At 40.2% G+C, this 15,056-nt stretch overlaps 1 protein-coding gene and 1 pseudogene across 6 annotated transcripts in view; both read left to right on the top strand.

Annotated features, from left to right (window-relative positions):
• LOC126470170 (pumilio homolog 3-like) overlaps window positions 1-15,056 on the top strand; it is a 195,593-nt gene that overhangs the window by 15,090 nt on the left and 165,447 nt on the right. The window lies entirely within an intron of this gene.
• On the top strand, window positions 9,794-9,912 carry LOC126471977 (5S ribosomal RNA; annotated as a pseudogene).

The following is a 15,056-nucleotide window of genomic DNA, read 5'->3' as shown; positions in this document are numbered from 1 at the left end:
ATCTGGACATATAATATATGCATTTTGTGCTATTTAAGGGAATGGAATAGATACTAGAAATATTTAGGTATAACACTATAATGAATTAAAAAACCTGTTTTCTGTGCGCATTTCTTGTACATTTGACACGTTCCACATCATAACGGTTTTTCTGTGCTATTGATCAATGGAACTCGTAACTAACTAACTAACTCTCCCAAAATATGGAAAGCAAAGAGCTTGCAGCAGAAAAGATGTGTTTCACAGTATCAAAGATGAACAAATGCTCTTACCTTTAAAGGTATGATTTTAGAGTCCTTGTTTACTATACATTTTTGTATTGTTTTGGTGTCAGGAATATGTTCCCAAAGTTTGTAAACATATTTTTGAAACTCCTGTATGTCATGCTTGGGACAGAGTAGTGAAGCTACTGTATGGAAGGTGCTCAGAAAATTTCGAGACTTCTTGAATTGTTGTTGATAATTTCCAAAATATGTACAAGTTTCAGCTTGTTTGACGTATGAATTTGATTGCTAGTACTTCATTCTTTTTGTTATTTACATCAGTCTGGAACAATGTAGCTGAAATAGAATCATTTCTTTGTGATAATTTGTTATGATTGTTAGGTAGTACTGAATGCAAATCAGATTTTGGAATACCTGTAAATGGCACCGGGTGGCCCTTCACAATCCAAACTAACTATTTAGTGTTGGTTTAACAAGTTCAGGCAGAAGCATAACTCTCTTGAAGGTTAGGAAAAAAAATCAAATGAAAAAAGTTTACAGTTACCAGCCACTTTTATTTATATCCACAAAATGTTTCGAAGGTTTAAACCCCCATCATCAGGTGGATTTACATGTGTTGGTATGATGTGTGTGTTGTGTTATTGTTTTTGGGGTAACTTGGAGTACTGTGTAGTGGAGAAACAAAAATATTATTTCAGAACATGGTTTTTGGGGAGGTTTTTGACTAAAAAACTAAATGTATATCTAAAGGTGGGGGGAAAAAAAAGTAAAATGGAATACCTCCAGTGGACCCAAGCTCCATTGTAACACATCACATGTAAACTTTCATATTTTGTAAACAAAGATGGTGCCTGGAAACTACTACATCCAAAGAACATATCACAAAATAGAAACATGATCTCTAAAGTACAAAGAATATATAATAACATAACCTATCATCATGCCCTGAAATGAGGCACATCCTACCCGAGATCTTTTCCACCCCTCCTAAAGCGGTGTTCTATCGCCCACCCAACCTCCGCAACATTCTAGTCCCTCCCTATGCCACTCCCAATCCCAACCCCTTGCTACAAGGATAATATCCCTGTGGAAGACACTGGTGTAAGACCTGCCCAATCCACCCACTCAAAATTTCCTGTTCCAGTCCTGTCACAGGTTTCTCCTACTCTGACAGGAGCCGGGCCACCTGTGAAAACAGCCATGTCATTTACTAGCTCTGCTGTGATCATTGTGCATCTCTTTAAATTGGTGTGACTACCAACCAGCAGTCCAGCAGGATGAACAGCCACAGCCAAACTGTGACCAAGAGCAAAGCAGGCCACCCCGTGGCACAATATGCAGCTGAACATAGCGTACTTGATTTCGATGGCTGTTCACTGCCCAAGCCATCTGGATCCTCCCCGCCACCACCAGCTTTTCTGAACTGGGCAGATAGGAATTATCCTTTATATGTCTGCGTAAGCAGAAGAAACTAACGATCAAAGTCCAAAAACAATTTATTGGCCTGTTCAATTAACCAAAACAAATTCTCCAAGGATAACACAAACACAAAATAGTGATCCATCTTCGAATCAGCTACATACAAGAATAATACAGAATACAACTGAAATAATTTCCTACTAGTATCTGCCAGAGACTTCTCTGATATACCAAGCCTAATCCAGAGATCAGCGAGAAGAACCAAGCCGGGCTAATGGGGCGGCAGCTATCCATGTCTGCTGGCGCTCGATGAACTGCCAATGTAAGGCTGAGCGCCGGCCTTTATTGCACTTGGGCGGATGAGTACCTCGGAACTATTTTCCATCACGTCGTTTGACGTGTGAAAATAGTTCCGGGATCTGCAGCAACCTCTTCCTTATGTTTATATGGGCCAGTAGTGGCCCCTGGCGGCCGCTGGTGTCTCTGCTGTGTTGTTGTTGTTGTTGTGGCCGTTCATCAATATTGCCTGTCGGTTGTGTAGTGCTTCAGTGTGCCTGTGAAGCGGGCAACCCGCTGCTGCAGGCTGTCAGTTTGGTTGCTGATACTCTAGGCGCCGTGATGTCTGGTGGAGAAAGCCACAGCAATCCTTACAACACTTTCTCTACTCACTTAATTATCCCGGCCTTGACCTATGGTAACATACTGTCACACCCTTCACCCAACAGTTTGCACCCCGTCTGTCCTATCGCCTTCTCCCCATTCTTGTCTCCCACCCTCTGCCAACACACCTGCCCATCTTTCCCTGCTCCTGTTAGAGCTGGCGGCCATGTGTGCGTGATGTGTGCCGGCTAGTGTGAATGAATGGTGTGTGTTTGTCTTTTTCTGATGAAGGTTGAGGACAAAAGCTTATGTGTAAGTCCCCTTTAATTGTGCCTGTCTCCAACTTAACATGTTATCTTCATGGTAAGTAGCAATCTATATTATCCTACATTGTTGATATTTCTACGTGGTGTTTCCATTGTTTTAAAACAACATTATTATTTTGGAATAAGTTTTAAAGGATTGTGGAGATCTTTGTTTGAGCTGCTGAATACATGTGTTGGAATAAATGTTTCAACTGTCTCCATCCTTTCATTCCTCTGTCTGAATCCCAGCCAAAATTGTTATTTATGTGTAATTTTACCACTATTGGCAACACAGTTATTGTAATTAAAGTTTGCTACATATATCCCAATTATATAAATGACTATCAAATTCAAGCTACATAATCATGACAGGAAAGGATTTGCATACCCCTTGAAATATTTATTCCAACACATGTATTCAGCAACTCAAATGAGGTTCTCCATAATTCCTTAAAACTTGTTCCAAAATAATAATGTTGTTATGATGTGTACTGTTTGTACTTCGAAATAATGTTTCTGTTCTGCTTTATATTCTTTGCACATAGTAGTTTCTAGACACCATTTTCGTTTAAAAAATATGTCAGTTTACACGTGATGTGTTATGATAGGGAAAGGAGCCTGTGACCATGGGAGGTAGTTATTTTCACCTGTAGATACACATACAGTTATTAAAGCCTGCCCCACCTCCCCCCTTACCTCCATACAGATAGCCGTATGTGCAACTACACACATCAAAAAAAGATGCTTATTGCGGACATTGTATCACAGACACAGTCCCTTTGACTGTTCACAGATATGTGCTATGAAGGGCTCTCAACAAGGGAAGTGTCCAGGCGTCTCGGAGTGAACAAAAGCGATGTTGTTCAGACATGGAGGAGATACAGAAAGACAGGAACTGTCGACGACATGCCTCGCTCAGGCCGTCCAAGGGCTACTATTGCAGTGGATGACCACTACCTACTGATTATGGCTCAGAGGAACCCTGACAGCAATGTCACCATGTTGAATAATGCTTTTTTTGCAGCCACAGGACGTCGTGTTATGACTCAAACTGTGTGCAATAGGCTGGATTCAGCACAACTTCACTCCTGATGCCCATGGTGAGGTCCATCTTTGTAACCACGAGACCATGCAGCACGGTACAGATGGGTCCAACAACATGCCCAATGGACTGCTCAGGATTGGCGTCACATTCTCTTGACCAATGAGTGTCACATAGGTCTTCAACCAGACAATCGTTGGAGATATTTGGAGGCAACCCGGTCAGGCTGAACACCTTACTCACTGTCCAGTGAGTGCAGCAAGGTGGAGGTTCTGTGATGTTTTGGGATGACATTATGTGGGGCTGATGTACACCGCTGGTGCTCATGGAAGGCACCATAATGGCTGTATGATATGTGATGATTGCCATCCTATGATCAATAGTGCAACCATATCAGCAGCATATTGGTGAGGCATTCATCTTCGTGGACAACAGTTCACACCCCCATTGTGCACATCTTGTGAATGACTTCCTTGAGGATAACGACATCGCTCGACTAGAGCGGCCAGCATGTTCTCCAGACATGAATCCTATCAAACATGCCTGTGATAGATTGAAAAGGGCTGTGTTATGGACGACGTGACCCACCAACCACTCTGAGGGATCTACAACGAATCGCTGTTCAGTGGGACAATCTGGACCAACAGTGCCTTGATGAACTTGTGGATAATATGTCACGACAAATACAGGCATGCATCAATGCAAGAGGATGTGCTACTGGGTATTAGAGGTACCGGTGTGTACAGCAATCTGGACCACAACCTCTGAAGGTCTCCCTGTATGGTGGTACAACATGCAATGTGTGGTTTTCATGAGCAATAAAAAGAGTGGAAATAATGTTTATGTTGATCTCTATTCCAATTTTCTGTACAGGTTCGGAACCGAGGTGATGCAAAACTTTTTTTTGATGTGTGTACAACGGAGGGGTATCCGTTGAGAGGCCAGGCAAATGTGTGGTTCCTGAAGAGGGGCAGTAGCCTTTTCTGTAGTTGCACAGGCAACAGTCTGGGTGATTGATCTCGCCTTGTAACATCAACCAAAATGCCCTTGCTGTGCTGTGAACTGGTGAAAGCAAAGGGAGACTACAGCCATAATTTTTCCCGAGGGCATGCAGCTTTGCTGTGCAGTTAAATGATGGTGGCGTCCTGTTGAGTAAAATATTCCAGAAGTAAAATAGTCCTCCATTTGAATCTCCGGGTTGGAACTATTAAGGAGGACATTGTTATCAGGAGAAACAAAACTGGTGTTCTACAGATAGGAGCATGAAATGTCAGATCCCTTAATCTGGCAGGGAAATGAATAGGTTAAAGTTGGATATAGAGGGAATTAGTGAAGTTCCGTGGCAGGAGGAACAAGACTTCTGGTCAGGTGAATAGATGGTTATAAATACAAAATCAAATATGGGTATTGTAGGAGTAGGTGTAATAACAAAAAAAAGTATGGATAAGCTACTATGAACAGCATATTGAACACATTATTGTAGCCAAGATTGACACGAAGCCCACGCGTACTACAGTAGTACAAGTTTATATGCCAGCTAGCTCCACAGATGATGAAGAGATTGAAGAAATGTATGATGTGATAAAAGAAATTATTTAGATACATGAGGAAGATGAAAATTTAATATTCATGGGGGACTGGAATTCGATAGTAGGAAAAGGATGTGAAGAAAAAGTCATAGGTGAATATGGACTAAGGGTAAGGAATGAAAGAGGAAGCCGTCTGGAAGAATTTTGCACAGAGCGTAACTTAATCACAGCTAACACTTGATTCGAGAATCATGAAAGAAGGTTGTGTACGTGGAAGACGCCTGGAGACGCTGGAAGGTTTCAGATAGATATATAATGGTAAGATAGAGATTTAGGAATCAGATTTTAAATTGTAAGACATTTCCATGGGCAGATGTGGACTTTGACCACAATTTATTGGTTGTGAACTGTAGATTAAAACTGAAGAAACTGCAAAAATGGAGGAATTTAAGGAGATGGGACCTGTATAAACTGAAAGAACCAGAGATTGTAGAGGGTTTCAGGGGGAGCATTAGGGAATGATTGAGAAGAACAGGGGAAACAAATATAGAAGAAGAACCAGAGATTGTAGAGGGTTTCAGGGGAAGCATTAGGAAGCGATTGAGAAGAACAGGGGAACAAATATAGAAGAAGAATGAGTAGCTTTGAGAGATGAAATAGTGAAGATGGCAGACGATCATAGAAGCATATATCACTAGGGGTAAGATAGATACTGCCTACAGGAAAATTAAAGAGACTTTGGGGAAAAGAGAACCACCCTTACGAATATCAAGAGCTCAGATTGAAAACCAGTCCTAAGCAAAGAAGGGGAAACAGAAAGGTGGAAGGCATATACAGAGGGTCTATACTAGGGAGATGTACTTGAGGGCAATATTATGGAAATGGAAGAGAACGTGGATGAAAATGAAATGGGAGAAATGACACTGTGTGAAGAATTTAACAGATCACTGAAAGACCTAAGATGAAACAAGACCCCGGGAGTAGACAACATTCCATTAGAACTACTGATGGCCTTGGGAGAGCTAGCCATGACAAAACTCTTCCATCTGGTGAGCAAGATGTAGGAGACAGGCGAAATACCCTCAGACATCAAGAAGAATATAATAATCCCAATCTCGAAGAAAGGAAGATTTGACAGGTGTGATAATTAATGAACTATCAGTTTAATAAGTCATCGTTGCAAAATGCCAACACCAATTCTTTACAGATCAATGAAAAAGCTGTTAGAAGCAGACCTCGGGGAAGATCAGTTTGGATTTCGTGGAAGTGTTGGAACACGTGAGGCAATACTGACCCTACAACTGATATTAGAACATAGGTTAAGGAAAGACAAACCTACATTTGTATCATTTGTAGACTTAGAGAAAGCTTTTGACAATGTTGACTGGAATACTCTCTTTCAACCAGTAATGGCTGATACCCAACACAACTAATTTACAATGTCCAGATGATAATTGAAGAGAATTTCTATTGTATCTGTCAACAAATCAAATGCACTGGGGAGTTGATTGGCAGTAGTTTATAAGATATCTTTATGTTTGGGATAAAAACAACTTCAGTTATTGAAAATTGCACTTTCTAAACAATGAGGAAAAAATTATATATGTAGTGTTCTCTCTGTAAATGTTAGCAAAATGTGTTTTTGGATGGTCAAAAGCAATATTTGGTACTGTAGCTGGTGAAGAAATACTGTTGTACCCATAACTTCTAGTGCTTTGGATCCACAGTTCAAACGAATTTTTTGATGGGCATCATATTTCTGCCATTACTTGTAATATTTTATTTTTCAGTACATGATTGCAATTTTGATACTTATGCCATATCAAGTGCTTAAAATGGCACCTTAGCGCAAGTCAAAACTGTCTGGCCTTTATGTATTAATGTTAAGATACTATTTTAAGTGATTGACAATGACCTAAGTGCCAAAATTGGAATCGTATGTTGAAGAACTTTGCAGTGAGTGGTAGAAAGATATCCTTCAAAAAATGGCTCTACCAATTGAACCTGGAAACCAAGTCATACATTTGGGTCTTTGTGGAAGTAGTCTGCAGAGTGAAAGGGGCACACAATATATGAGAAATGTTCAATATCAGGTCTGCAAGAGATACAACTCCATCATGCAATAGATCAGCTCTGGTTGAATAATTTTGGGTCAAGACATTTCTTCGGGCCATCTCATACCCCTGAACTGGCTCCGTGTGTCTTCTTCCTGTTGACTGACTTTAAAGAAATAGGCCACTCATCGATTTCAGTCTCTAAAACCAGTAATTTTTGCATTTGGTGCTTACCCTAAAGAACTCCTCAAAAGGAGACTGACAAAAGGCCTTCATCAAGAGGTCTGAACAGATAAAACATTAGGGAGCATTCAAAAAGATGAAAATGTGCAAGGTTAAAATATATCTAAATATTTCTGGAAAATTCCTTATGTATCTCATGATGAATTATAGCTATGAACATATTTTTAAAATTTTATTTTATGAAGATAGTACAAGTTATTCAGGAATTTGCTAGTACTTCATCTATGTGAAAGATCTAAATCTTATGTTTCTGCCCTTTTTCTTTTTTCGTTACTAAGATGGATTATCAATAATACATATACTTTCCAGAACTATTAGCTTCAGTTATACTAGCCTCAGTATCAACCTACTGTACATAATTTGACTTTTTGTGAGTTTTTTCATGCTACCTGATGTGTGACACTCAATAATTGCTACTAGCCTTAATCCCCATATTGAAAAAAGTTAGCGCTTTCTTTCATAAAATTTCTACTTTATTATACAAGATCCAATTTGACAACCACTTATGTTTGATGTCAATGCACAATAACCTCTCACAGGGGGCACACGGCATCACTAGCAGTGGACGGTATGTAAAGAGTGACTGAGAACATGGAAGACAGTGCAGTTGGCTTTTGGGTCAAGGGTGGAAACATTTCTGAAATGGCATAGTTTGTAAACTGTTCGCTTGTTGTCTTGGTTAAAGTATACCATGCGTGGCAAAATGGCGCTACCCAAAACCCATGTCGAGACAACTTTGGTGCACCAGGGGCCATAGATGACAGATGTGAATGACGGTTGTGGAGATCTGTACAGATGTATAGACATGCAACTGTTGAGCAACTGACTGCTCAGGTGAACCAAGGAGCTACCAATAGTGTCTCTCAATGACTGTTCAGCAAACATTGCTGCGTCTGGACCTGCATAGCAGGTGCCTAATTCGTGCACCCACGCTGACCACTGTTCATCAGTGATGAAAGCTGGAATTTGCACACAAATATTTAAACAGGATGTCCACAGAGTGGCAACAGGAGGATTTTTCAGATGAATCATAGGACAGACAGCCATTAGCGTGCCTGAAATATCTGAAAACAAATGAGGGAGCATTATGGTCTGGGGAATATTTTCATGGCATCCCCTGGATGTGATCCCCCGGATGTGATCATTCTGGAAGGCACAGAGGATCAACACAAGTATGCAACTATCTTTGTGAATCATGACAACCCATACATGCAGTTTGTTTTTCCTCTGCACAATGGCATCTGCCCGCAGGACAACACAATGTTTCACACAGCTCACTTGGTTCGAAGAGCACCTGGATGAGTTTACCATATTCCCCTTGCCACCAAACTTCTTGGATTAAAACCCAGTTGAGAATCTGTGGGACCACCACAATTGTTCTGTATGTGCACTCAACTGAGAAACACAGTGCAGCTGGTCAGGGCACTGGAGTCAGCATGACTCCATATTCCTGTCAGTACTTCCAGAACCTCATTGACTCCCTTCCTGCACATCTCCCATGGTCTGTGCTGCAAAAGATGGTTATTTAGGTTTTTGACAGGTGACCACATTAATGTGACTGGACAGTGTATTATCATTCACTTTTATCCAAGTATTATGGGTGTATCGGTGCATGTGTCTACAGATTGAAGCAAATGTTGCATTGTTTCTTAGCAGAGTCACATCCATATATTAGCTGATTTAAGTCTGTCAAGATGTTGCTGGATTTTTTTAGATAACCATTTGCAGGCAGTTCCTTGTTCATCTAGTTGACAAGTAGGTACCCTCTCTACCGTTATAAGACGCTCTCCATCAGTATGAATGATGCATTTGTGTGTGTGCGTGCATTAAGATGTAGAATACATCTCTTTCTACCTGTAATTCTCTGCATCTATTTGTATATTGTGAGGATGAGCTACACCAACCACAGTATAAACCCTCTAAGATTGTGTTATGTCAAATACGTGATATGAGTGGATGCTTCCGACACAGATGCTAAATATTTTCTAGTTGCAAAACATGATGCTTCAGCTGGCAGTTGTGGCTCTCTCAGCCTAGCTGACAAAGTACTGTAGTATGAAATTCCTAACAATAAGATTTGTGTTATCCTTGTCATTATGTCCGTTAAAAGCTATAACTTTGTGTAATTTAATTCCCAAATATTTTGTGCGTTATTTAAATCACTTGATAGATATTTATTTTTGTTTATTTAACCTGATTTGATTAGGGCCATCAGGCACTGTCTTACATCAGACCAGGGTTTTGCATATACAGTACCTTTTTTTCATCATAGTTTCCAAAAAAATAACAACCATTTTAATATGACAAATACTACTTAAATGATTTGAGTATCTGAAATGGCAATGTAAGTAAATAATACTGATTATAAATTAATAAAGCCAATGGCCTTGCCACAGTGGTAACTCTGGTTCCCGTCAGACCACCAGAGTTAAGTGCTGTCGGGCTTGGCTAGCACTTGGATGGGTCACCATCCAGGTCTGCCAAGTGCTGTTGGCAAGTGGGGTGCGCTCAGCCCTTGTGACGCCAACTGAGGGGCTGCTTGATTGAGAAGTAGCGACATGGGTCACAGAAACTGACAACAGCTGGGAGAGTGGTGTGCTGATCACATGCCCCTCCGTATCCACATCCAGTGACACCTAAAAGGGCTGAGGATGGCACAGCGGCCAATCAGTACCATTGGGACTTTGAGGCCTGTTTGGACTTTGTTTGTTTGTTTTGTGAACTAATACAGTTAATATTGGGAGCACTTGTACTTCTGCAGCTGCTACCACTAATAGTGATAACAGTAATAATAATAATAATAATAATAATAATAATAATAATAATAATAATAATAGTGACTATACTAACAGTAATCATAGTGGCAGATATAAAAATGATTTATAGGTATAACAAGGGTCATGAGTGTGTGCAGGGTCAGTGGTAATTATTACTGTTGAGTTAGTGTCTTCTGAAGGTGGAGACATTATTCAGTTCTCTAATATAATATGGAAGGTTATTTCAGAGTTGGATTCATGCTACTTAGAAGGACTTCGAGAAAGTAGCTGAACGATGGAGTGGGACAGAAAGGATTTTGCTCTGATGGGACCATGTTGTTCAGGTAAGAGCGTTAAGGGGAGGAGAGATATCAGAGACAGTGTTTGTTGTTAAGAGAGTAGAGAAGACAGAGGGTATGGCAAGGAGAGGTATGAAGGACAGTGTTCATTGATAAGACAGTTGAGAAGACGGAAGGTATGGAAATTTCTCCACTCAGCCAGGATATCTGTGCATACTATGGTGAAATATGATCAAAGAGTCGAACATCACAAATCTAATGATCACAGGCATTCATAGCCAGTTACAGGTGCTGTGAGCTTTCCTGAGAAAGGTTGTGCAGAATAACATCGCTGTAACCAATAATTGAAAGTGTAAGTGCTTGTGCAAGCTTCTTATTCAGGTCAGAAGGGAAGAGCTTTTTATAGTTTTGTAGAGCATGGAGAGACGCTGATGCTTTCTTGCACATTGCAGTTACATGCTCAGTCCAATTTAGATTTTCGTCTATTATTACGCCCAGATTTCTTGCAGTAGGAGAAGTTGATATTTGTCCCATTTAGTGTTAATGATGGTATGGACTGCCAATATTCTGGGCTAATGAGCCTAGAATGACCAACCAGTACCACATGGGTTTTGAATAGGTTGGGCTTTAACCCTATATCCTTCACCTATTTTGATAGTGCACACAGCTTAGCATTGAGATTATCAGTGGTTCTCTTAACTCTCATTGGTTTTGCACTTAGATGTAACTGGAGGCCATCAGTGTACATGTGATATTTGTAGTAGGACAAAACTGCTGACACATCATTTATGTACACTGAAAATAGAAGAAGACCAAATATCAAACACTGGGGGCTGACTTATACTACCAGCATCCATTGTGACTTTGTAGTGTGAGATGTGCATTGTTGGCGAGATGTCAGCTATGAGAGAAATTATTGTGCTGCACTTGGTGAGAAATTTAGCCTGCTAAGTTTGGCAAGTAAAATGTCAAAGTTGACAGTGTCAAAGTATTTGCTGAAGTTTAAGAATCACATGATAGTTGCCTCTGGAACTACAGATCATCTGTTACCTTTACTTAGACAGAGGTTGTGTTGTGATGTTTGTGGAAACCTTATTGGTATTCATGTAGTAGGTTGTTTACGGCTAGGTAGTTTGTTACCTGGCCAAGGACTATACAGGGTGGTCCATTGATCGTGACTGGGCCAAATATCTCACGAAATAAGCATCAAACAAAAAAAAAAAACTACAAAGAACAAAACTAGTTTAGCTTGAATGGGGAAACCAGATGGCGCTATGGTTGGCCTGTTAGATGGTGCTGCCATAGGTCAAACGGATATCAACTGTGTTTTTTTAAAATAGGAACCCCCATTTTTTATTACATATTCGTGTAGTAAGTAAAGAAATATGAATGTTTTAGTTGGATCACTTTTTTCGCATTGTGGTAGATGGCGCTGTAATAGTCACAAACGTATGGCTCACAATTTTAGAGGAACAGTTGGTAACAGGTAGGTTTTTTAAATTAAAATACAGAACATAGGTGCGTTTGAACATTTTATTTCAGTTGTTCCAATGTGATACATGTATCTTTGTGAACTTATCATTTCTATGCTGTTACAGCGTGATTACTTGTAAATACCACATTAATGCAATAAATGCTCAAAATGATGTCCGTCAACCTCAATTCATTTGGCAATATGTGTAACAACATTCCTCTCAACAGCGAGTAGTTCGCCTTCCGTAATGTTTGCACATGCATTGACAATGTGCTGGCGCATGTTGTCAGGTGTTGCCGGTGGATCACGATAGCAAATATCCTTCAACTTTCCCCACAGAAAGAAATCCGGGGACATCAGATCCGGTGAACATGCGGGCCATGGTATGGTGCTTCGACGACCAATCCACCTGTCATGAAATATGCTATTCAATACCGCTTCAACCACACGCGAGGCTATGTGCCGGACATCCATCATGTTGGAAGTACATCGCCATTCTTTCATGCAATGAAACATCTTGTAGTAACATCGGTAGAACATTACATAGGAAATCAGCATACATTGTGCCATTTAGATTGCCATCGATAAAATGGGGGCCAGTTATCCTTCCGCCCATAATGCCGCACCATACCTTAACCTGCCAAGGTCACTGATGTTCCACTTGTCACAGCCATCGTGGATTTTATGTTGCCCAATAGTGCATATTATGCTGGTTTATGTTACTGCTGTTGGTGAATGACACTTCGTCGCTAAATAGAACGCGTGCTAAAAATCTGTGTTCATCCTGTAATTTCTCTTGTGCCCAGTGGCAGAACTGTACACAACGTTCAAAGTCGTTACCATGCAATTCCTGGTGCATAGAAATATGGTACAGGTGCAATCGATGTTGATGTATTCTCAACACCAACATTTTTGCGATTCCCATTTCTTGTGCAATTTGTCTGCTACTGATGTGCAGATTAGCCGCGACAGCAGCTAAAACACCTACTTGTGCATTATCATTTGTTGCAGGTCGTGGTTGATGTTTCACATGTGGCTGAACACTTCCTGTTTCCTTAAATAATGTAACTATCCGGCGAACGGTCCGGACACTTGGATGATGTCGTCCAGGATACTGAGCAGCATACATAGCAAACACCCATTGGGCATTTTGATCACAATAGCCATACATCAACACGATATCGACTTTTTCTGCAATTGGTAAACGGTCCATTTTAACATGAAGCAAATACCGTCTGCACTGGTGGAATGTCACGTGATACCATGTACTTATACGTTTGTGACTATTACAGCACCATCTATCACAAAGCGAAAATAGTGGTCCAACTAAAACATTCATATTTCTTTACATGCTACATGAATATGTAATAAAAAATGTGGGTTCCTATTAAAAAAAAAAACAAAAAAACAAAAAAAACGCAGTTGATATCCGTTTGACCTATGGCAGCGCCATCTAGCGGGCCAACCATAGCGCCATCTGATTTCCCCCTTCAAGCTAGAGGAGTTTCGTTCTTTGTAGTTTTTTCGTTTGATGCTTATTTCATGAGATATTTGGCCCGGTCACTATCAATGGACCACCCTGTATATTCTAAGGCCTTGGACAGTGCAGGAAGAATGCAAATAGGTCATTTATCAGAGGGTGCTTGGCAACATTGTTTTTAAGTGTGCCTCAAATAGTCCCTATTTTTGGGACTTAGGAAAATACTTGTGGCGAATGAATGGTTGAAGATATTTGTTATAGTAGGTAGTAGTGGGTCTGTAATAAGCTTCATTATTTGAACTGTGATGCCATCACATTCAATAGCTGCTGATATGATATGCACGATGGTTCCTCTGACGGTATTGCAAGTAACACGCTTTAGATAGAATTTTTCATCTCTACAGTTATTTACCACCCGTGAAGTAATCAATGCTTCTCTGTTTCATTTGTGGTTGTAGGTAATGGGAAGTACCGGTTCAGTTCTTTGTCTGGGACAATGAGAACAGCTGTGCTTTTACTTTGCATATACCAAGACCAAACAGATTTTTCCATAGGTCAACTGGTCTATTTCTGTTATTGGTTAATGTATGGGCATGCCTCAGTTTTGCATTTTTCATCGCTTGACCGACTCAACTGCACTTCTCCTTGTAAGCAGTATGATTTTCAGGCATGGGGCGTAGTTTGTATGCCCAGTGTGGTGCATCTCTGAGATTTGTGAACCATTTTAGTTCTACAAATAACCAAGGTGCAGGTTTCCAAGTTACATAGTAAACCAATGAAGTTTTTTTGTTTGTGACCAAAAAGGGAATAGAAGATGTCCCCCAAACTATTTCTTGCGCATCAGTTGCAAGTTCAGATAAGTTAATACATTTGAAGTCTCAATATGTAGTCAGTTGCGGTTTCATTCGGGGACATTCTAGAGAGTTCATCATGAAAATTATGTCATGTATGGGCAAGCCAGGGGACTTTGTTACAGATGTATCTATGAGAGTGTGGGTAGGAAGTAGCAACATGTTTGAAGAAGAAAGCATCAGCTTAAATTTCACACTGGATGAACTATTGTATAGAAAATTTATTTAATGCCACCTGATATAATTATATGCTCCTATGTCAATTCGAGACTTGAAGGAGCAGTTTCAAAGCAGGCAAACCCGCCTAGGAGGTTTGTGGAAGACACATATCAGGCCCTTTCTGTTAGATATTTGATCTCTGTGAACATACATTCTACTTGTTTGTCTTCATTATTGTTGGATGTGTGTAGCACAGTAATTGATCAATCAAAGTATATGTATGCCCATGCTCCACCCCTTCCTCAGTTACATCTGTTGTAGAAAGATGTAGCCATCTAAATTTACTGAACTTGTGGGATTTCTTGGTTTGAGTCATGTCTTGAATGGTTTGTGTCTATATACAGAGTGAATACCTAAAACTTACACCACAAATATTGCAGAAATGGAAATTTCTATTGATGTGCAGTTTTTGCAGAATGGGTCGGTGGTCAGGGGCTCATATTATTAGCCAGTTACCAGACTAATAATATTTAGAAAGTGTATTTTTTTGTGCAAACATACACTTTTTAAAATGGAGCAAAGCCTGTTGACATTAAAAGACTGAAAGTAGGGTAAATTAAA

The sequence above is a fragment of the Schistocerca serialis genome, chromosome 3, assembly GCF_023864345.2.
Source record: "Schistocerca serialis cubense isolate TAMUIC-IGC-003099 chromosome 3, iqSchSeri2.2, whole genome shotgun sequence".
Taxonomy (NCBI): Eukaryota; Metazoa; Arthropoda; class Insecta; order Orthoptera; family Acrididae; genus Schistocerca; species Schistocerca serialis.
Note: the sequence above shows the minus strand (reverse complement) of the source record. Positions and strands in the feature narration are given on the sequence as shown.